The 23,101-nt window shown below is 42.8% G+C and overlaps 1 pseudogene; it reads right to left on the bottom strand.

The window, feature by feature from the left end:
- Positions 1-1,176: 1,176 nt before the first annotated feature.
- LOC147711095 (exosome RNA helicase MTR4 pseudogene) overlaps positions 1,177-23,101 on the bottom strand; it is a 43,119-nt pseudogene continuing 21,194 nt past the window's right edge.

Raw genomic sequence — 23,101 nt, forward strand, 5'->3', positions numbered from 1 at the left:
GCCAGTGAAGGGATTATGGAGATTCATAAACCATGCAGTGATTTCCTAACTGTGTTGATTGGGAGGATATAGGATATAGCTCTCCTCCACTGAGCTCTTCTAATAGTGAAAAAGATCAAATCATTAACCACCATTCATTTTTTAACACAGAAATTGTCATAATATATGAGAGTATCTGGGTGTCATTTGAGAAGTTTCTGTTTATAGTTATTGGCTGCATTTTTAGATACGATAGGGGGTATTTGATCTTGAGTACATTGTGGCCCACTAGAGACAACAGGCTATACCTAGTACTTAAGTTTTGTAGCTCCACTGTAGTTACTGGTACATGCTTACATTTTCCAACTGTGCACAAACCAGCCTGTAGATGAATATCTAATCACGGGAAGTAGAAATAAAAGCAAGGAGAGGTTTTTATTTTTAGAGGAATAGCATGCAAATCAGACCCTTAAAACAATTCTAAAGAGGAAATTCTTCTAACGATTCAGACACTGAGTCTCTAGAAAAAGGTCAGGGTAAGAGATGGCTGTGGAAATGCTGTCTTAATCAGTGCCAGTAGATCCCTTCAGTTCGATTAGGGTAGGCCCAGTACCATTGTAAGATGGCAGCCCCTATGGAGTGACTTTAAAATTGATATAGGCAACAAAGTCCTTCATTGCTTTCTATGTAGTATTGCGACTACAGCCCTATATCGATAACTCTTCAGTAAGCATGTCAGCCAGTTTAGGATGGGGCCTTCTAGTGGGGAAGCCGAGAGGAGGACACCCAAAATAGAGAGCTAGTCAAGCCCCAAGAGACCCACAATTAGGCAAAAAGCCTCGATAGACCATATGCTCCAACAAATAAGGTCAGGCGCAAACAAATCAGGTAAGCTAGATCGGGTGAGTTGAAGCAGAAAGAGTTGGATTCCCAATCATGAGGTCACGCAGAACTTTAATGAGGTCAGGTATATACAAATGAGGGCTCGTAGACCAGTGGCCGAAAATCTAGTTCCGAAGTTGAAATGTTTATCAGACAATACTCCAATGCAGCCAGAAGAATATGTGTAACCACCATCAGTTTCAAAATTCACAGCTCAAGGACAGCTGACGAGGGTGCTCGTAGATAGGAGACCCAAAACAGTTGGAAGAGTCTTGGGTGGGGTCCAGGGACAACAGAGCGCCAGGCAGACAATCACTAACTGATTCCCATTGCAAAAGTCCCACTTGCAATTAAGGCCTAAATCAAACCTTCATTAAAAAAACCTTCTATTTTCCCCCATAAAATAAGAAGCAAACCTCAATGAGAAATGCCTACTCCTCAACATGGGCGAGGAAGCATATGTTCAACCGGAGGAAGCTTCTTGTCTTCATTATTCAGGCAGGCAATTTCATTGTTGAATAACTCTTCCAACATTTTCTTTTGCTCGTCATTGAAATCTACCTTTGATGCTTGCAGTGTGTAAGATTCTCACATCCATCTTACTCTAGCTGAAGATAACTACAGATTGAAAGTTATTTTCCATGATCATTTTCACATTCTTCAACATATTGGACAGACCCTTTGTCCCCCATTCTATCCCTTCTAATCATCTTCAGAAGACTCACCAGTAACTTTGCTGTGTTTAAGTTATTTTCTCTGAAATTTCAAGATGCACTCTATCACCTCCAGGTGGGAAGATGTAATGTTGTAGAGGGATGGGCCCATAGTCTGTGTACATGGCATGGCAAGGTTGTTGATGAAGATGGCAAATCCACACAGCAAACTAGGGGGTTCTTGGGATAGAAGCAGAAACAAATACATAGTACTTGTTATCAGGAATCAAGATGATGGGTTCTTCACACTCAACTAGACGCTCTGCATCTTGATTGCAATGAATTTCATCAAAAGTAACCCAAGCCACTTCCTGTGCGACCGCCGATCCTCAATAGCATGCTGCTTAGGATGTCCATAGTCATCACAACAGATGATGTGACGGAGTTGATAGTGATGTCACCAGTCTTAAACCAAATCTTTGGGCTTCTTCATACATCTCACAATACTTCTGGTTACTCAGGGATTTAATGGACTGCTAAATATTACCTGCGGCTTTTCCTTCAGAATTAAAGCAAAGGCATATGTGGTGTGCAGTTTTCCCAGCTGATGTGTGTGCAGAAACTAAGCCTGACTTGTTATTATCAATGCACAAAAAGGTTTTGGTTTGGAAAATATCAGTGATAAAGAGACTTTCCTTGGCAGATTTTCCAGTTCGTGAATTTAGGGACATTAAATCAGCATCCTCATGTAAAGCAGGGTGATGTGTACAGCCTTCTACTGTCTCTAAAGCATGCACTTTGATTCTAGACAACAAATCTTCAAGGTTAATCTCTTCTGAAGTTGCATTCAGTTGGTGTTTTTGTCCAAAAATGTCATCCCCGCTGCCCATTCCAACATCTCACCTGTTGTGACAGCTGTGACAAAAGGAGCTCCTTGGGGTCTTGCATCACTTCATTTTCAGTGCAATAGGTCTCGCATTTATGAGACTTTGAGCTCTTGGCATTTACAATGCCAATAGCTCAAACCATCGCAAATCCGAGACCTAATGCATTGCAAATATTTTATTGTCAAGGAGCCCCATGCTGCCCTTTCATGTTAATGGAGCGCCCGCCCCTTTCTTTAGACAAGCCGCATCTAAAGAAAGGGGCATGGCCGTCATTACATTGAAACGCGGCCTGGGGGCTTTGACAAAAAAGCATCTGTTTGTTAAGTTGACAACATTTTTTTTTTATAAAAGCGCCCCATCCCGCAGTTTCACTTCCTTTCTTTAGACGCGGCTTGTCTAAAGAAAAGGGTGTTACATCTATTAATGTGAAGCGCCACATGGCACGGCCGCTATACTTAAAGCGGACCACACTGCTAAAATAATTAAATAAAGAAACAAGCCCCCTATAGTTAAAGCGGACCCATTAGTAATTCAAAATAAAAGTGGGTAGCGTGCTGCGACGTAGTGGGTGGAATAGGGGAAGATCATGAAAGAATATGGTGCTTACCGACTACATAAAGCAGACCATGTAACAAGACAAGTTAAAGGTCCAGTCCTCATGGGAAGGTACAAATGCAGACAGGGCGGTGCCAAGGTGGGACTAACAAGCCTATTCAGGAATGAAAAGCAACAATTTTGAAAGAACAGTAACAAGAGCAAATTGAAAAGATGGGCGGGACATGGGGGAAGCTTCAAGTCCCTACCTGAATACAGCATGCCTCACAGAGCAGTGAATGCGCTGCCCAGGCTCAGCCTAAAAACAAAATAAAGCTTTAAGCTCATAATCGCACTTTAGTACCAAGTACTGTCCCTTCCAGAATCTCAAAATATGAAGAAATTGCTGGTATTTTCTCTTAGAATGGTGACATCCCTAATATGACCACTGAGCAGGCGTCCTCCTATCGTTGGTTCGATAAGATTTTTCGTTGTTTGGGTTTCTGCTGTTGACAGGCTTTACTACAAGTGATCCAGCTAAAGTGAAGTATCACCAAAGTGCAAATCTATGTGTAGCTGTTAGACCTGGAATCATTGGCATGGGTTTCCCCAGTATTTTTGCCTTTTGCCTCCTGTGTTTTTGCTGTGTGTTTGACTTTATTTTGCTGGTCTAGATGCTTTGGGCACTTTGCCACTGCTGTTCAGTGCCAGATTAAAAGTGCTCCCTTTGTAAATTGTTGCTATGGATTGGTAATACCATGATTGGCATATTTGATTTACTGGTCAGTCCCTAGTACAGTGCCCTGTGTGTGTCCAGGGCCTGTAAATCAAATGCTACTATTGGGCTGTACCACTGATTGTGCCACACACATAAGCAGCCTATAAATGTAACTCATGCCTGCCATTGTAGAGGTTGTGTGCAGTCTGGTACTGCCATGTCAACTTGGCAATTGGTCCCCTTTGCCAGGTCCTAGCCTTCCCTTTTCTTACATGTTAGTCACCCCTAAGGAAGGTTCAAAGTACCCCTGTGGGAGGGTGCAATGTATGTAAAAGGTAGGACATGCCCTGATGTCTGTGGCATGTCCTGATAGTAAATTAATGCCACTTTTCTTTGTTTTTCACTATTGCAAGGCTACCATAGGATAGAATGGGGAGTTTGCTTATAGCATCTTATAAACATAACTACCCCTGGGAACAAAGTAGGAAAATAAAGTTTGATATGCCTCTACTCGGAATATTAAAATACATATTTTAGTGAGGGTGATTTTTACATTCTGTGTTTGAAAATACACTTTTAGAAAGTAGGTATTTTCCTGCTTAGCCATCCAGTATGCCTATGCTAGCTTTGTGTATTGCATGTCTGGCTTTGGAATGACAGGGGCTGGGAAGAAGCAGTGGTGCCAGAGAGTCTGATGAGTCTGGGCTGGGATTAATAGACCTGGGCTGCATTTAGAGTAGGGGAAGGAGATTTCCTTTCACCTGAATAGGCCTGGTCTGCCTTCCACAATGCTGTCACCACCTCCTGCCAGGAAGCTGAACCAGAGAGGACATAACTGGTTTTGACTGAGCACAGGGCTTCTCTGCTACCAGAGAACAACGGATTTTTGTAGTATAAATATTGGGCCCTAGACCCAGAACTTTAGATCACTTATGGGAATCAAGAGGAACCTTTGCCAATGAGAAGAGCCGGAGAAGCTGAGGAGGAATACTGCCTCTGTGCTGTTTGCTGTCTGGGGTTGGCCTGCAGTGGCTACTTGCTGACAAGGAAAGGAGAACGGACTTTGCTGTTTGCTGTGTCCTTGCTTGAGGAAGATCTCCAAGGGCTTGAATTGGGCTTGCTCCCTGTTCTGATGTCTATGGGACACAAAGATTTCCCCACTAGCTTCCCTGAACTCCCTTGCTGGGAGTTCTGACCTGCTGACAGGTGCCTGCTACTGTTTTGGACCTCTGGAGGTTGTTTGCTGCTAGGAGCTGGGAAAAGTAACGCAACTTCCAGAAGCGAGATGCATCAGCACCTGTTTCTGACACATCGCTGAAGAAATTGCCGCAGCACCTGCCCTCGGCTCGAGAAATCACTGCACGCCGCATCGAGTGCATCGACTCCCAAAGTCCGAGATCATCGCACAGATTATGACGCAAGGCCTGCTGTGCGGCTGCAAGAATCCACACATCTTTCCGGATCATCGCATCGAGGCGCCAAGTCTGTCGCATCGTTGGCGGATGCACTAAGAAGCCGAAGATCACCTCCCCACGTAGTAAGAAACTGACACATCACCTCCTCTCCAGTAAGGAACCAATGCATCAACTCCCCTGTGCAGCAGTAAGAAACCGTCGCACCACCTCCCCCGGAGCAAGAAACCAACACATCACCTTCCCTGCGACCCTTTTTGCTTTGTGCATGACGCATCCAAGGTACTTAGTGTGAAACGTGTCACATCTCGATTTGCTTTGTCCTGAACTATTTCTACCATTTGAAAGTCTTGTTTTCATTACTGTGTTGTGGATTTTTGTCGTTTTGGTCTAGTTTGGTTTAGATAAAGATTACTTCTTTTTCTAAACTGGTGTGGTGTCCATTTGTAGTGTTTTCGCTGTATTACTGTATGTGTTCACAAATGCTTTACACAGTGCCTCTGAGATAAGCCTGTCTGCTCGTGCCAAGCTAACAAGGGGGTGAGCAGGGATAATTTTAGAAGTGTATCCCTGACTAGAAGCAAGGGTCCCTACTTGGACAAAGGTACTTACCTCTGCCAACTAGAGACCCCCATTTCTAACATTATCCAAGTGATAACAACTGCTGAGTTAATGTAAAGTGAAACATTTTATCCAGAATACAACTTATCATACCTCACATTCAATTGTTTCAGATGCCTTCTTGAAAGATTTGTAGCTTCTACATTTGATTTCACTTTGATCAGACTTTCCAAATTTCACGGATCATGTACCTGATGTACGAAATATTGGCTACAAAAAAACACTAGTCACAATTTGAAAACCATATTTTTGTCACCTGTAAACAACATTACGAACAGACCTATGTACAAAAAGGTCAGTACATAAACTTCCTGTCTGGAGTGGCTCATAATCCAACCTACCACTTGAACAGTAATGAGAGGATTGCAAGTTGTGATTCTCTCCGATTGGTGACCATCACTGAGTAGTAAGTAGTAAATGTATTATGCATGATTAATTACAACCGTTGCATTCAAAACATTGAAAGTACATTTTAAATAATATTGCAATAAAACAATTTAAGATAGAATACAAGGTTACAAAATGCTTTGGTATTGTGTTTAAAAGACGTAAATATTGTTTACAACTGTATTAGCACTGCTGGCGCAGACATGAAGGCCTGTGTAAGGTCAATTATAGAAACTTTCTTGGTTGACCAGTGGTGTGGTCCAGTTCTACATCTTCAAATCTCTGTAATGGGTCTTAACTGTTGGCAGCAGGTTTTTTCAGTCTCAGTTCTGTCAGATCGAAGAATTTTGTAAGGCGGCAGTTTAGCTGCACTAAGGTAAAGTTAAGACACAGCATCACTGCCTGCCTGCAGGACCTCACTCCATACTGGTTAAATATTGGTTTTAACAGTGCCTTCCGAATGTCCTCTAGTTTCTTGCATATGCATATGATATGGATCAGAGACTCAGTGTCTTTCGCACACAGACGGCAGATCTGATTGCTCCCTCTTCCTTCCCACAGTGGCAAAAGCAGACTGATCGGTCCGACTCCCAACCGAAGCCTTAGGAATTTTTGTTTGATCACAAGCTTGGATCCGACCTTGAGGTAGAGCTGCGGTTTAAGAGCTTCATAATTGTTAAGCACGACCCAACCATGAGCACGCTTGGATACCGCTTCCTTATCCTCTATTACCGATATGAGTCTTGTAGTTTTTGTGACTAGTCTTTTGAAAACCAAGTGGGCCATTGGGGTGTTCCAGGCTTCTGTCAGACCAAGAGACTGAAAGGATTTCTGAAGGTAGTCATTAGCTGGCAACTTTCCGGTATGGAACAGCTCTTGCCAGAGCTGATAGTTCAGGGACCCTGTGTTGGCAGCTCTGATTTTGTGCCAGCTCTTTAAAAAGGTGCCCTGCCTTTCTACTTCCTGTTTTTGAAGACCGAATTCCAGTCTTATTTGGGCAGGTGAAACAAATTTGGGGAGTTGGAAAATCGCACGATAGGAGGATGCAATTGTGCAATTGAGGATAGCAGCGTCTCTTCCTGTCGTGGATTTGCTCCCACAGGGGACTGTTGGTTGAAGTTTCGCTCGCAGGACTTTTAAAAAGGGGTCGATTGTTAAGTCTGGAAGCAGTTTCTTCAGGGGTTTTAATGCCAAGCAAGTCATTACTCCCTTACTTTTTAAGGATTCTAGCTGTGGTTTAAAATAATTATTTTTGTCTAAAAGCACTCCCAAGTATTTGTAGGTTGTTACCTGGTCCAGACATTTGCCGTCCAGGTGCCAGCGAGGATTTGACTTCTTGCGGTGGTTTACGGCCATAACTTTAGATTTTTTGACATTTATTTTTAAGGCGTTCCGGTATGAAAAATTTTGGGTGGCATCTAGAAGGTGCTGGAGACCTATCGGGGTTCTACTGATCAGCACTAGGTCGTCAGCATAGAGTAGATTTGTCAGTGTCATGCCACTTAGCTTTGGGGCCTGTGAGGAGCAAGCATCCAGTTCTGCCGGCAGGTCGGCCAAGAAGAGGCTAAAAAGCAGTGGAGCGAGGACGCATCCTTGCATTAACCCCTTTGTGGTCCTGATTTTGTTTAAGACGTGCTTTCCAGTGCCTAGTTTAATTCTTATCCATGTGTTGGTATGCAGCTGTATGAGTTGATCTAGGAGGAGTGGAGGTATCCCCCAATCCTTCAGCTTTTGCCAGAGCTTGAATCGGTCGACATGGTTGAAGGCTGCTGAGTAGTCTATGAAGCATAGGTATAGGGGATATTTACCTTGCTATGCTGCATCCAAGAGCATGGTTAATGCCATAATGTTGGTTATGGTTCCTTGCCCTTGTCGTAAACCTGTTTGTGTTATTGGTATTATGTTGTTTCTTGTGGACCAAGCAACCAAGACTTTGAGTATAATCCCTGCATAGTATTTTGCCTCAGTGTCTATCAAGGCTATCAGGCGATAGTTGTTTGGATCGGATATTGCTCCTTGCTTAAATATAGAACTGATGATTGAGCCTCTCCATGACTCTGGGATTGCTGTAGTTCTTAATGCCTGTCCTATTACTGGGACTAGTGCATTGCTCCAGAAATCAGAGTCCTGTTTGTTTAACAACGGAGGTATGCCATTTGGGCCCGGTGCTCCTGCCCGTCTGGCTCTAGAAATTTGCTTGCTTATTGCTTCGACTCTCACTGGATCCCATCCACGCTAGGGTGAGTACAGCACCATCCCTGTGATCACCTTTAAGTAAAGTAATTATTTTAATGTAGCCTGCTTTCCTTAAAAAAATGTGGCTCCGTTAATAAATTAAAAAAAAAATTCTTACTGAAACATTTGTTTAACAGTAAATTCCTGGACAGCTGCCTGCTCCCTAACAAAGCAAAAAACGAATTTTTACATTCTCAAAGCGCTAGAAGTCCCATGGAAATTATTTTCCATTCCAACTAAGGACTCAGTAGTTTTTAAAAATTTTGCGACCCATTTCAGTTATAAAACTTGGATACATCTCATACCAATTCAGTATTTGGAATAGACACCGCCAGCATGCCCATTCCAAATAGTGAATTAGTGTAACAACCCCAGGAGTCACAAAAAGCTTATTGACTCCTCTAATGTGCTTGATGCATACAAATACATTTATTTGTGGGTGCAGACCCCAAATAAGAGCATTTATAAATGTAAGAAAAATAGTGCATCTGGTCCCATATGAATCTAGGTGCTCAACAAAAATACTTTACTCAAGGCCTGCTTTAGAGTTTGGAGTACAGGGTACTCTGTCGCAAACGAGATGGAGTACCCTGTTTACCAAACTCGTAAGTGTTTTGTTGACAGTATTGACTCCATCAGTTGAATTCTTCCTCCAATTTCCCAATGGAGAACTGTCTGTCAGAGGAAGGACTCTACATCGTCCTTCCTATTTTGGTAGAAGAAAAAACCAGTGGTAAGGGAAAAGAAGAAAACATTAATGACCCCTCCTCACCCTGAGAGTAAACTCCCAGCATGTGGGGTTTTTGTTTTTCAAAAACAAAATTCCATTTTGGGCATTTGTTTGGAAAACAAAAACATTTTTGACAACCAGCCATCATGGCTGATAATACTGTCTGTCAAAGATTTCTTACAGTGTCAGAAACTATTGTTACAGCGCTTCCTGTCAATGCAAAGAGTCATCTGGAAAAACCATGCTCTTTACTGTTAGGACAGGGTAATAACACACACTTCAGGCATTAAATTGCTTTGTGCAAGTTATTGCATATCAGTTATCTTAAAAGTAATAATCATCTGGGTGTAAAAACACACCCAACACAGAGTGTCCAACACCGAATAAAGGGCCACATGCACTATTAATGATGCAAAAACTGGTTGCAATTTGTACACCACTTTTTTAAATTTGCTAAATTATTTTTAGAAGATGCCTATATACAAATAGGTCAGTTCACAAAACAAAGAATCAGAGTTGGGCACAATCCACTCTACCTTATGGATATTAATGAGGTTGGCTTCAAATTACAACTTACTGGGGTCAGCAGCCCTCCATGTCTATTATGGCTTTTAAATAAAGAAAACCTTTTTTTAATGGAGCTCGTTTTACTTGAGGGAAAGTTTTTCATGTTGTTTTTTAGAGCTGTCTGTGGCCATGTTGTAAGAAAATGCCTCTTGCGCATTATCTCTGACCTGCTAACCAGATCTCAGTACCAGCATTCTAATCCTTTACAAAATGTATGCTGAATTGTCTACTCCCAATTGGAATAAGTTAATTTACTAATAAGTCCCTAGTATATGCTGCCAAGGTACCTAAGGTCTGTTAGTTTGTGTCCACTCAGGGCTACAGACCTCATTAGGCCACCCTGAGTGTGACAAACTACAAAATAGCTCCCAGCCAGCCACTACAGCCTGCAAAAACATTTTTAAACTGCCAGTTTGACTTTGGTATTTAAACCGATGGCAAAGCCCACATTTCCCTGTGCAAATTATATATACATATATATATATATATATATATATATATATATATATATATATATATATATATATATATATATATATATATATATATATATATATATATATATATATATATATATATAATATAATATATATATATATATATATATATATATATATATATATATATATATATATATATATATATATATATATATATATTTATATATATATATGTGTGTGTGTGTGTGTGTCCTAAGGGAGGCCTATCAAGCCCTAATGCACGTATCTATATTATTACCTAGACATATGTTTTCTTATGTTCTAAAAGTAAAAACCCCAAAGTGTTGTTTTTATTTTTGTAAGTCTATTAGCCCCATTGGCCCGTACAGAGTTACAGGCTGACACCTCAGCCCTGTTAACTTCTGAATAGGACAACTAGAATTGGTACTTCAAGGTATCAAATTAAACATGGTATTAAACCTGACTTGATGCCTACAACCTAGTGCCACTTTTAATGAAAGGCAACATTTAGATAGTTCCTAACCTGCTGCCCAGCTTTTCTGGTGGCCAACCCCAGTTGCTGGCCACCAGCCAACCTTTTGCCCTCCTGGGGTGGAGTGTAAACGATTCTCAAGTATAGGAACAATAGAAACCTGCTGCAAAGGGAGGTGGTACATTACCCATGCAGGAAGCCACACAGGGTGCTGGCTCAAAAGGCAAGGTTCAAAGGAAAATCCGACTTTGATAGGCAAATGGCAACCACACTCGAGAGGGGCTGCCCTTTTGTTCAGGTGGACACGCTGGTGGCGAGAACAGAGAGGGAAGACCAGTTGCTGAACCTGTTTTTCTGAGGGCGTGTAGCCCACAGGTAGCCACATCACTAGGGTGTTGATAACCAAGTTCATCTCATTAAGAGAGGGGTTCAGACAGCTTGAGAGTGGGCAAAATATTGTACTCTTGGATTGCTTATATGACACACTTAGCCGGTAGGTATCATTAGGCACAAAGGAATCTGGTAGCCCATTGGCAAGTGACCGCTTCATCCCCCAGAACAATTTATGGGCATACATATGGTACCACTGGGACCCTGAAAGTCAGATCACATCTGGACTACAGAAAGACCTGAAGATGGACTGCCCTGCTGACCCCAGGACGTGGCAGGAGAGGCTACACCAACTGCTGGACTGCACCTGTTGCTCCTTGGCTTAGCAAAGAGAGTAATGGGCATGCGTTGCCTGGATCATGGAAGAGATGCTCCTGAGCCCCTGACAGAAACGGAAAAATCCAAGAGTCAGTCAGATGACTCCCTGTTCCCACTATAAAAGCTGAAATAGCCATTTCTGGATGGTTAATTGCCACTTTGAACGAATCGCCACTAACACCCAGCATGAAGCGAAGTTGACAACTCTTTGGTGCTAAAATATTGCATAGAAGTCCAGCCAGCCCAGGAGTGTCACCTGACAGCAGATTGGTTACCCAAGATGGACACTAGTCTTCACCAAAGGATGCCACTGGACCATTTGTGACCGGAAACCAGTGGCTTAGTCGTAACTGGACTTATGCTGGCTTAAAGAGGACCTCAAGGGACACCGATCCCTATGGCTAAAGTTGCACCATTTTACAAGTGGACCGAGGAGTAGACCCAGGAAGACCCGTGTTGAAAGCACAGCACCCAGACATCATCATTCAGTATCCTCAGCATTCTGCATCCTCAGCATCAGGACTGCTCCATTGAAGTCTATCGCAGACTTGTGTAAAGAGTGGAACTGGACTTTAGACTGCTTTGGTGACCAGGTAGCTTGCCAACTACTCCTTATTGGCTCTTCGGGCCACCTCTCTGACAGAATTGGTCGTCCAGTCCAAGCAGGAGTAATCAAACACAACTCTTGAAAACTTTTCATAAGTTTCCAAACTTTGCAGTTACCAATACTTGTTTGCACTTTGGACTAAAAAGCTTTGCTTTATGTTTTACTTAAAAATCTATGGGACAGATGTACGACCCTTACAATTTGAAATACGTAAATTGTGTTGTTTTGCGACTCGCAAAATGTAATTTACAACAGTGTCTCAGACGCTGTTTGCGATTCCTATTGGGGTCGCAAATTGCATTTCTCATTAATATTCATGAGGCAGGTGCAATTTCCAACCTCATTGGGAATGGCTAGCACACCCGGGGATGGTGGCCTGCTGGGGTCAGCAGACCACCATGTATGTCTGTGACTGCTTTTTAAATAAAGCAGTTTTTTTTTTTAAATGCAGCCTGTTTTCCTTAAAGGAAAACGGGCTGCATTTAAAAAAGAAAAATGAAACGTTCCTGTTTCATTTTTTAAGAGTAGGCAGTGGCCCATGGAACAACTGCCTGATATGTTCGCATCCATTAACAACTAACGGAATGGGTCCCCTGCGGAGCCTGTTCCCGTTGCGCGTGGCTTACCACCTACTAGAAGTAGGTGGTAAACTATGAGTGTTTTGCGACCGCAACTGCGGTCACAAAACAATCATACATTGAAGTGCGAGCCGCTATTAGGTAGGGATGCCCTTGGCAGGCCCCTTCCTAATAGCGAGTCACCAACCCTATTTTGCGAGTCGGTAATAGGTCACCGACTCACAAAATAGGGATTGTACAATGGGCAGACGAATTTTGCAGTCGCAAACGGGCCGATTTCCCATTTGAGGCCATAAAAAAACTGTTCTACATCTGTCCTCTTACCTCTGGAACTCTCTGGTGGAATTTGGTCATCCTGGTGCCTAAAAATTCATGAAAAATAAAAACGATTTTTATTAAAATAGTATTGGATTTTTTTTTTTAAAGCGCACAATCACCCTTTTAAGGGTCTCTAGGCTCAGGGGGCCGTCGGGAAGATTAAGCAAGTTATTGCCCAGAGTCACATGGTGCTGGGATAATCTGCCACCGGTGCCAGGGATCAAACCATGATCCCCAGATGCCGGTGTAAGTCGCCCTGGCCACGGCGCCACACCTTTCTTTTATGTTGTTTGATTTTCTTATTCTGTTGTTTGGTGCTTCTAAATTCTTTACACTAGATCTGTTGAAACCTTACTAATCGAAACCACAGCTACCAAGGGTCGAGCAAGAGACTTCACAAATTAGCCTTACTGGACCTAAGATGGTTTCGTGAGTGTATTACACTACGAGGTCTCACAACTAAACCACAAATTACATCACAATCCTCACACACTTGAACAACTGTCTATTCCCCAACATTTTTTTTAGCATTAAGAAAGACAAAGTAGTCTTAAGGGGACCACTGCCATTTTGTGATAGGTTTTTCGTCTTGTTTGAGGTGTCAATCCCTTTTCAATGTTTTGAGACTATATTTCACTCGGAAAAAAATGATGTATAGCTTATAGTTTAATATTCCAACTCCAGTCTGTGAAAAAGTAGAGAAGGTGTTGGATTTCAAATCCAACACTGAGTTCCCTAAAGCATGTCGTTGTCATGGCTTGCGCTGTAATGGAACGCCTGGTAAAGAAGCGTTCGTTGTAGTGCCTGCATTGTAATGGCACTGCGTTGTTCTGACAGTGTTGTGAACGCTGTTTTCCCAGAGGTTTTGATGGGGTGTTAACACTACAGGTAAGCACATTCTAAATTTCACCTACAAAGGTTTTAAAACTTTAAAAACTGTTCACTTCACCAAAATCATAAAGTTTCATGAGGTTCACAAAGTTTTCCTATGCGTAATGAATTCTTGCAGAAAATGTTTTTCTGGAAGAAATGAGGGGCAAATTTGTTTAGTGATGATTCACTCATTAAATTGAGGTTTTTCTGAGATATTGTTCTCCTGCAGTTTTATTTCTTGCAATGTGTCTATAACTTTTACACTCTTTGTAGACTGCAAATCGTGCAGTGCTTAAAGGAAGTCAGATTTTGCTGAGTAAACACATCACAGCTTTACACCCTTCTTATTACAATGGGCTCTTGGAGATCAAGTGTGGTGCAGGGTGTGAAAGATGTGAAGCTGAGAAAGTGCACATGGAGAAGACCTTGGAAGAATCCAGACATGAGTATTGGGAAAGGGCAGGACAGGTTTGATGTAGTGGTGGGACATATGAAACCACACATTGTGTGAAAAATGGAAAGGGCTCATGGAACACTATATATGGCAAGTAGGTGGAATGGATTTAAAGGCAAACACACATTATAGTGGATGATTAAGGGTGATAATTGGAATGGCATACTTAAATGATTCAAGTCATGGTTGATGGATGGTATGGACTTAGGGTTTTGTACTGAAGCAACTCTGCTTTTGTGCATGAGTTTGGAGGGGCAGATGAGTGATTGGATAAGGTTTCATGGTGTTGGAGTGGCACAGAGAAGGCTGTATGTGACTATAGGACTAAGAGAAGACACAATGTATGAAGAATGGTAGAACAATAAGATGAGTGGAACTTTTAATTGGCTCATTTTCAGTGAGCTGTAAATACAACTACCAGAATGCCTTAGTTGGTTAGCGGACGCATGGTTCTGCAAATGCATGTTGCCAGTGATATGTGACAATCTGGTAATACTAGACTCAAAGTTGGGTAAACACATATAATGTTATTTACAACTGAAGATGAAATGGAAGAGATTGCGGGTGCTGATGGAAGAGTGTGGACATCAGGAGATTTGACGGACCGTAATGAGTTTGGAAGGGTGGAGAACAAAATCTTAAATATGGAGGACTGGGCTAAAGAAACCATATACATGGGGGAGATTTGAGATATTATGTTACCTTGAATTCTATGCCTGAATGTCTGCCATTGGTATATACTTTCTCTGGTGTGGGCTTATTGTAGGGTGAGTTCTTTTTGGATGTGGGGTTGCCTGCAAACTGAAGCCTGTTTGGTGGTATTTATGTATCCCTGTGTTGTGTCTTCCTTGCCCCATGTATCTCCAAATTGGCTGTCTCTCATTGATCTCTGAATCATTTTTGCTCTGTAAATCTCAGTGTCTCTCAATTTCCTTCTGTAGGTCCTCATGTCTTTTTCTTCTCATTATTTTCCCATGTTTCTGTGCATCATGTCTCCACGTCTCAGTATCTCCCGTTGACCCACCAGTGTCTTCCCAAATCAATCTCTCCTGCTATACATTTCCCTGTGTCATGCCATGGATGTGTTTGCCCCACGTACAAATCGTGTGGTATCTGTGTCTCCCAGTGTTCATATCTCCCTATGCCTCCCCAATGTCTCCTGGCGGTCCCCATTTTTATTTTCAGTGTCAGTGCCCCCAATGTCTGTTTTTCACAGTATCCATGTGAGGAAACGTCACTCTCCAGCCGCATCTCCTCATATCACAAACATGTCAATGCCTCCTAGCGCATCGGTCTTTCGAGGTCTGTGTCTCCCAATGCCCATGGGGGAAGTGAAGAAAAGATAAGGAATTGTAGCAATTTCACTGTCTGGATGGGAATGCGATTCTATAGGAATACATGTTATTGCTTTATGGAGATGATGTACCTTTGAGTTTAATGAAAAATGCTCAATGTCAGAGCTAAACCCTGTTTTTTTTGTTTTTCATTAATGTATGGCAAAGGTACGTCTCTCCCTACTACCCTTAACAATTGAACAACAGAAACATGAGGGCCCCAGTTACAAGTTTTTGACGCATGGAAGTGCGGTAACTCACTTTGCTGTGACTCCCTGCGTCAAAAGGAAAGGGCAGGAATGCATTGTATTTATGATATATGACACATTCCTGTCCTTTCCCACTGCGCAGGCTCCATTTTGTCTGCCTTGCACCAACGCAGCCATCCTTGTAGAATGGTGCAAGGGGGTTGGCGTTGTAGGAAGGATTGTTTTAGTGCAGTAAGGGACAACTTCCTTCACAAAAACCATGAATGGACGGGGTTTCCTCCTTCTATGTGTGCTGCAAAAAATGCAGAACACATGGAAAGTGGAAAAAACTGGGAAAAATGAAAACAATTCTCGTTACGCCTGCTCTGGGGAGGCGTAAGGTTTTGGCACTGCCCCAGTTTTACGTTATTTTGTAAATCTAGGGGTGTTGTGTTGGAACACCCACCGCAACGCCCATTGAAACACTTCCTTGATGCAGAATAACACAACGCAGCGCTTTTTGCTGCCTTGCCTTACTCCAAATCTATGAGACCATCCAAAGCCTCCCAGACTGGCTTTCCGTCGCCTCATAGATATGAATGAGAGGCCTGCACCACCGGAGCATCGAAAAATGTGGTGTTCCGTAGGCGCGGGCCTCTTGTAAATGAGAGCCCTAATGTAATTTGTTTACCTGCGAATTTGCAACTTCTCGGGCTTTGCAAAATCAAGTGTAAAATTCGCACCTGAATTACTTGTGTAGCATCTTGGAATTGGGGGTAATATGCTAATAGTGCATGTTTCTCCCCATTCCAAGGTGTGAAAACAGAGTAAACGCACGATTTACTCCTGTAATTTTTAAATGACTTCATCACTGCTAGACGTGACAGCAAGTACTGGTGATGATGTGCAAGGAACAGATAATCCCATTTTGGGCACAAATGGTCTTGGGCTGCCAAAATTAGACCTGTTTCCCACTAGTGATTGTGGCCTAAAATTATTCCTAGAAATAGCCCTATCCTTGTCTGAAACCCTTTACTACATTTCTATCCTTGTACTTATGTCTTGTCTGTTACTAAATCTTTTACTATACCTAAGAATAAACCTTGTCTAAAGGTTTAATTTAACCTAATATGTTATTTATCTGTACATTTCCTGATTTTTTGCCCTTCAATTTTTGTTCTCCATTTTATTGTACCTCGATATTTTTGTGTCCCGATGTTTTACTTACGCAGAAAACTGCCATGTCTTCTTTAAAATGCCTGCGAGGAAAGGCCATCGGTGGACGTCAAAATAAACCTCTTTTTACAAGGTTGGCACACCTGCCACAAGTTTCATCAGTCAAAGTGACCATATCCGGAAACATCAGTTAGCAGTTCAAAAGAAAAGTAATTAAACGGGCTTTTATGTTTTTGCTTGGAATATGAAGGCGGGAGGGGAGACACCAGCTAAAAAAAAAACTGAAAGGGAAATGGCCAGCCCACTTGTGAATGCTGTTTTGTCCAAGAGAACAGGTTCGCGTGTGTCACATCAAGGAAATGCACTGGTTAAAAGAGAGGCCGGGGTTGGGCAGGGCGGAGACAGGAAGGAGCCCGAAGGAGCGTTGCTAAGAAAGGAGCTGGCACGTGCAGGAGTCATGGGTGGGTGGCGGATGCTGTCAAGTGTCTTGCCCGGGGTTATGGCCGCTTTGTTGATGCTCTGTGCACTTTCTGATGTATATGAATCGCTGGTTTATCCTGTACTAGCACAAGACAGCCTTTATGCCTCCGCGCTCTGTCTTAAAACAGCACCACACACGCAAAAGTGCGAAGAGCTCAACAGTTGTGAGTAATTTAAAGGCTTAAAATGCCCTATAAAGCCAAAATGTTGCACATGATACAAGTCGCACTTAACTGCATTCATAATCTAAAAATAATATATTTAGGTGAGCTACAAAAAATCGTATCCCAACTGCATCTTTAGTGGTGTGCATGCCATGGAAGGAGAAAAGGTTTTGCCATGGATTGAGCTAGATATGGGGTCCAGCACAAAAGCCTTCACTGGCTCTTTCATAAAAGAGACTCTTAAATGTAAATGTTTTGCTAAATTGTCTTTTATGATTTCAATTATCGAAATAAAGACATTAAAACCTGACTCTTAAATGTCCGTGCCAGGAAAACACTTGCATTTGGAAGGTATCACCCAAAGGGAGCACCAGTACATCTCCCTTGAGCACAATTCAGCAAAATGCAGTAATAATGCTACCTCACAGTAAATAAAAAAAAATTTTGATTGATACTTGTATAGCGCACTACTCACCCGCAAGGGTCTCAAGGCGCTTGTACAAATACCGCTGTGGAACCCATCCTGGCTTTCTCTGTGAGGCGTCCACTCCTGGGCACCCCATCCACCCCCCAAGGTGGAGGCCAGGCATCCTTAGCGTTTTGGGGGCCGTTGTGGAGATTAAGCAAGCTACTGCCCAGAGTTGCAGAGTGGGACTCCATGATTGGAATAGGCACCGAGGCGAGAATTATCAGGTCTGTGGAATTTTTGAGCTCAAGACCCGCCGAGGCGGGGAATTGAACCCTGGTCCCGGGCTAGACCTCTGCATCAGGGTCTGCTGCTCTAACCATTGAGCCACACTTCTCCAGTATTACTGCCCGACTTCAATCTGACTTAAAGATGTAACTACAATGAGTGAATAATATGGTAAATTGTTCACCATGTTTGCAAATATTACTGCTCTCCAATACCAATAGCAAATGGCTGATTGTAAGAGGATAAGGGGCATGCAGTAATATTAAGGGTTTGTACATCTTTAAAAAGGCTATGGAGAGATGAAATAGGCAAATATCTATATATTCCTTAAAAATAATTTCCTTTGCGCTCTATGGGACACCACCCCCAAGAACACAAACCCCCTCAGAACATCATTCTCAAGAATAGCGTAGTTAAACATATTTGCCCAGTCCTACACCACATCCGCGTGCCTTGGGTTCCCACAGACCGCGATATTCCTGTTACCGTTTGCCTTAGAGGACTGCGAGTGAACCAATTCCACCTATGTTAAATGTGAGGGACACAGAAAATGTGTGTTAAAGGGGCAGCATTTCCAGCATAAAATCAAATATGCACCCATACATTAATTAGAAACTAAGGGGTATATATTCGAGGGAAGTGGAGTAGTGAGGCGTTAGTCTTCCAGACTTAACGCCTCACTCTGCCACCTCAGACATGCAGGTCTGCGCCATATTTACAAGAATATGGTGCAGCCCTGCTCTTCCCGCTGGGCTGGCCCCACTCTTAGCAGCCTAGCGCCAATGCAGGCACCCTTGCACCATAGTGCAAGGGTGTCTGCATTCAAGGGAAAATTATTTATGTACAATCTTGAAATGCCGTTTTGTAACTTCTATGTGTGCTAATGCAGCACACATAGAAGTTGCAAAATGTCATCTTAAAAAAAAGATTGTTTATGTGCAGGAAGGGCGACCTTCCTGCACATAAATAATCTTTGCCCTTTTGCTGTTTTCATGTGTTCTGCACAACGCAGCACACATGAAAACAACATAAACGAGGAGAAAGGAAACATTTCTCCTTGTTGTGCCAGGGTAAGACCAGGACTTCCCTGGTCTTAATTCTGGCACTACCTCCTATTCACGCCTCCCTTGTAAATAGGGGGCAGCATCAGAATCAATGGGTGTTGTGGTGGAACGCCCACAGCAACACCGAGTACTCTCCCCTTTCATGCTAAGCATAGCGTGAAAGGGTGGCACTATTTACGAAGCAGCGTTAAGCCACGTTAAGTGTCTTAACTCTGCCTTGTAAAGAAGGCGAAGCCCATGTTGCCACAGGAACGTCGTAAAAAGTGATGATCCTGTGGCGATATGTGCTTGTAAATATGCCCCTAAGATTCCAACTAACTAGGCTCCCACATTTCGAGCAGAAAATGTTTTAATGTCCCTTCTGGTGTTGGAGTTTCCCGATAAGAGAGAGAGAAAACAATAGTTCTAGCAGGTCATTTTTCTGACCACTTTTGGATAATTCACCAATTAAGTACTTTATAGTTGAAAGCTGCAAGACAATCTACATGGGTGATCTCTGTGTGGTGGTCTTCAAGTCCCAGGACCCAATTCCAATTACTGCTGCCAACATTCCTTGCCCTGAACAGTCACTAGCTCACGAGAAAGCACAAGAGTAACCAGTGCTTTACTATTTGTTGTGAAAATCCTTAGAGGCAGCATTTCCATAGTGCTTTCCTCCCACGTGACAAAACTACACATCACTTTCACAATGGTTGGTTGAGCAAGTAGCAACTCCGTTTGTTGTGGATGGCTGGAAAGTGTTGATTGAGGTTTCAGCTATGAGTGGTGTGTTTTCATTTTGTGCACAAAGCCCAGAAACGAGCTCCAGACCTGGTGCAGCAACAAATAGCGCTGTGTTACGCAGAGAGTTGTTTGCAGATGGAGTGTGGAGGGTAGGTTTGAGCACTAGTGGCCTGATTTGTCAAGGTTTTACATCGCCCCTTTGCGCCACTCAAAGAGGCATAAGTGCTACGCAAAACCAAAGTGAGATTTATCAAGACACGCAAGACCACCTTGCCTGGTCTGCATGGCATTTTAACCCCTTTGACACTCATGACGAGCTCAGCTCGTCACGTAACGCGGGTTTTTTAAAAACTCAGCGCACAGTGGGAAAACGGCCCGCGCGCATGAGGTTAACTCTAGAGTGAAGCAAAACAGTGCACAGCGCTGCCTTGTGTTACTCTGCAGCAGGGATGCGTTCCATGGGATGATCGTGGGGGTCCCCATGCAGCCACCCATGGATTTTGGTGCATTCCAAGATTTACCATCAGTGATAGACCTGGGAATATGTAAAAATGCTAATGCTCCCTAGGTGAGCCATAATGCGAAGATATACCTTTATTTCTCCTGTTTTTTCTCCTCTTTCTACATGTGCTGTATTGTGCAGCACATATAGAAACAGGAAATGCCTCTCAGCAACGTTTTGTTCAAGGAAGGTGTTCCTTCCTGCACAAAAACAATCCTGCCTACAATGCAGGCACCCTTGCAACATGTCACAAGGGTGCATGTCTCTGCGATAGGCAGCCAAACGTGCACCAGCGCCAAGAATGGGCAGGAATGTGCTGTATAATGGTAAATACAGTGCATTCTTGCCCTTACCCTTTCACGCAGCAGCGCAGGGTGGCTTTCTGCGTTACGTTGTGTGAAAATGTGATAAATATAGGCCTAGGTACACAAGCCAGTACCTTACTGTGAGTGTGATTGTTTGGTCGTGAATTGGAAATAGCCAGGACTTTTTTGACTTTCAGAATTCTTAGTTGCTTTTGACAACCCTTTCTCTCTTTTCGAGCATGTTCCAAAGCCTGGATTTCCGAAGAGATACAGGGCTCCCCCCATTATGGGTCGTTTGAAAGGGGGAATATTTAGACGGGGAGCAATTTTGGCTGGGAGTTGACAGCGTCTTGTATGTATTGTTTTGGATTTCAGCTGGTTGCACCCCTGAGCATAAAGGATCGTGTCTCACAAGCCAAGGCTATTTTGGCTCCCATTTTCAAACATATTTATGTTTGGGATTCTCAAATTAATTTCAATATAGCTTAGTAAAAAGAAGACTTTTCAATTTCCAGAGATTTTCATTACTTCTAAGATAGTTTAGTGGGTTGAAGGATCAACAGCAGAGGTACATTTGCACATAAATTCAAACATTTGGCCAGTCTCTCCTTTCACACACAAAGAGACTTAGGTGTTAGGACGTAGGTGTTAGTAACACCGTTCATGATAAACCATTCTCTTTTTAGTTCCTGCCATACAAAGGGGCAAATAATTGTTATTAAAAATTTCAGTATTGTGTTTAATGCTCTGTATCACCTTCTATCAAATCAATACAACTCTTCGAGTTTAAATAAAATTTCACTCTGCTCCGAAACCAGTTATTCTTTTAAATCTGTGGAGTGCACACATAGCTTCAGTGTGTTCTTGCACCTTTTCTTTAAGTGGCCTTCCCCATTAGTCTCCAAAGTGCTTTTTCTATAATAGAACAGTCTAAATACAGTGGGTCTGAATTATTTGCATGCACACCTAAATTAAACCCCCCATATTCTTTTTTTTAATAGTACATAACTTATCAATTTGATAAATCAATGTTCAAAGTGCATAATATGAACTTCCCAAAACCATTCAAAAGCACTGTTCTTCTGGGCATAAGGCTCAGTATTCAATTCTTTGGAGGCCCAAAAAATGAATGCATTATCAGCGGCGGCTCCTCCGCTAAAATGGGGGAGCGCCGCCCCACTGCTCTGAGAGCAGTTTAAAAAGGAAAACTAAAATGATAATAACTAACATTCTTATCGTATTAGTTTTCCTTCCTGCTTAGGTGCAAGTCAGGGCGGGTGGGGCTGGGCTGGCCAGAGCAGGGGCCAGGGGGAGGAGTGTTAGGTACATTCTAAAGTGTGCACTCTGCATGTTCCGCACCAGGCTGCATTACACAGCCTGGTAGGGAACATGCACAGCCTCCCTGTCCCTGTCTGAGTACCGAACCACAGTGCTGTGATTGGCCATGGGATTCTGGGAGGCTGTGTGCTTTCTGTTGCGGCTCTCCCTGCCCACCACCCTCGTTCAGTAGCAGCCGCTACTGTTTAGGATGGCCGGTAGTAACAGACAAAAAATCGATCTGACATAACTCCTTGTACGTCACAAACTACAGCCACAGCCCAGCGTTACCTTTCCGTATTGTGGCATTTGCCAGGATTTTTTATGGATCAAAGTAGGAAACTATACATACTAGAGTGACCATCTCCAGAAATTGGGAACACATTTATCAGCTGAGTGAAGTTACATGTTCCCAGCATCCTTAGCTCTATGATTACAAAACCTGACACGATTTATAGATATAGGAAGCTCTATGGAGAAAGTATGGCATTGGATCTCTGAGAGGCCTTGAGGTTGCAGACTAGCAGTACAAGAATGCTATAGTAGAGCAGGTTACATAACATAAGCAATGATGTACAACACAGGAGGGCATGTAGCAGCTGCATATGCTTGTGCTGTGCCTATGACTTCACAGTAGTAACTGTGCACGTCCAGTGCCACAAATGTTATGTGGACTCCTAGTCATCATCCTTGCAGGATGGGACATGCTTGGAAGATTTATAGTAAGTGATTCACACAGGCAGCGAATGCCAGTTGCAGAAATGGTGTGGTTAGAATTTCCCATGAGTCAAATAATGACTTCCATAAAGAAGTCTGCCTGAAAAGAAATGGAAGGCCTGATTAACCCGGGCTCATTTACTACTGGTGATGTGCTTCTTGCAGGACCACAACTCTGGAGAGGGTGATAGGGGATGCTGGTTGATTCTGTCTCACCTTCCCTCATGGAAGCTGATTCCATTTACTTAAGGTGGTACTTGTTCCCTATTTTGAGCGACAGCTTCTAAAGGCAAGTCAGTAGGTGGGATCTGCATCTTGATGGATGCATAGGTAAGTAAATACTTAGCACTGCCAGGCTTCC

This window comes from Lissotriton vulgaris, chromosome 5 (assembly GCF_964263255.1).
Source record: "Lissotriton vulgaris chromosome 5, aLisVul1.2, whole genome shotgun sequence".
Taxonomy (NCBI): Eukaryota; Metazoa; Chordata; class Amphibia; order Caudata; family Salamandridae; genus Lissotriton; species Lissotriton vulgaris.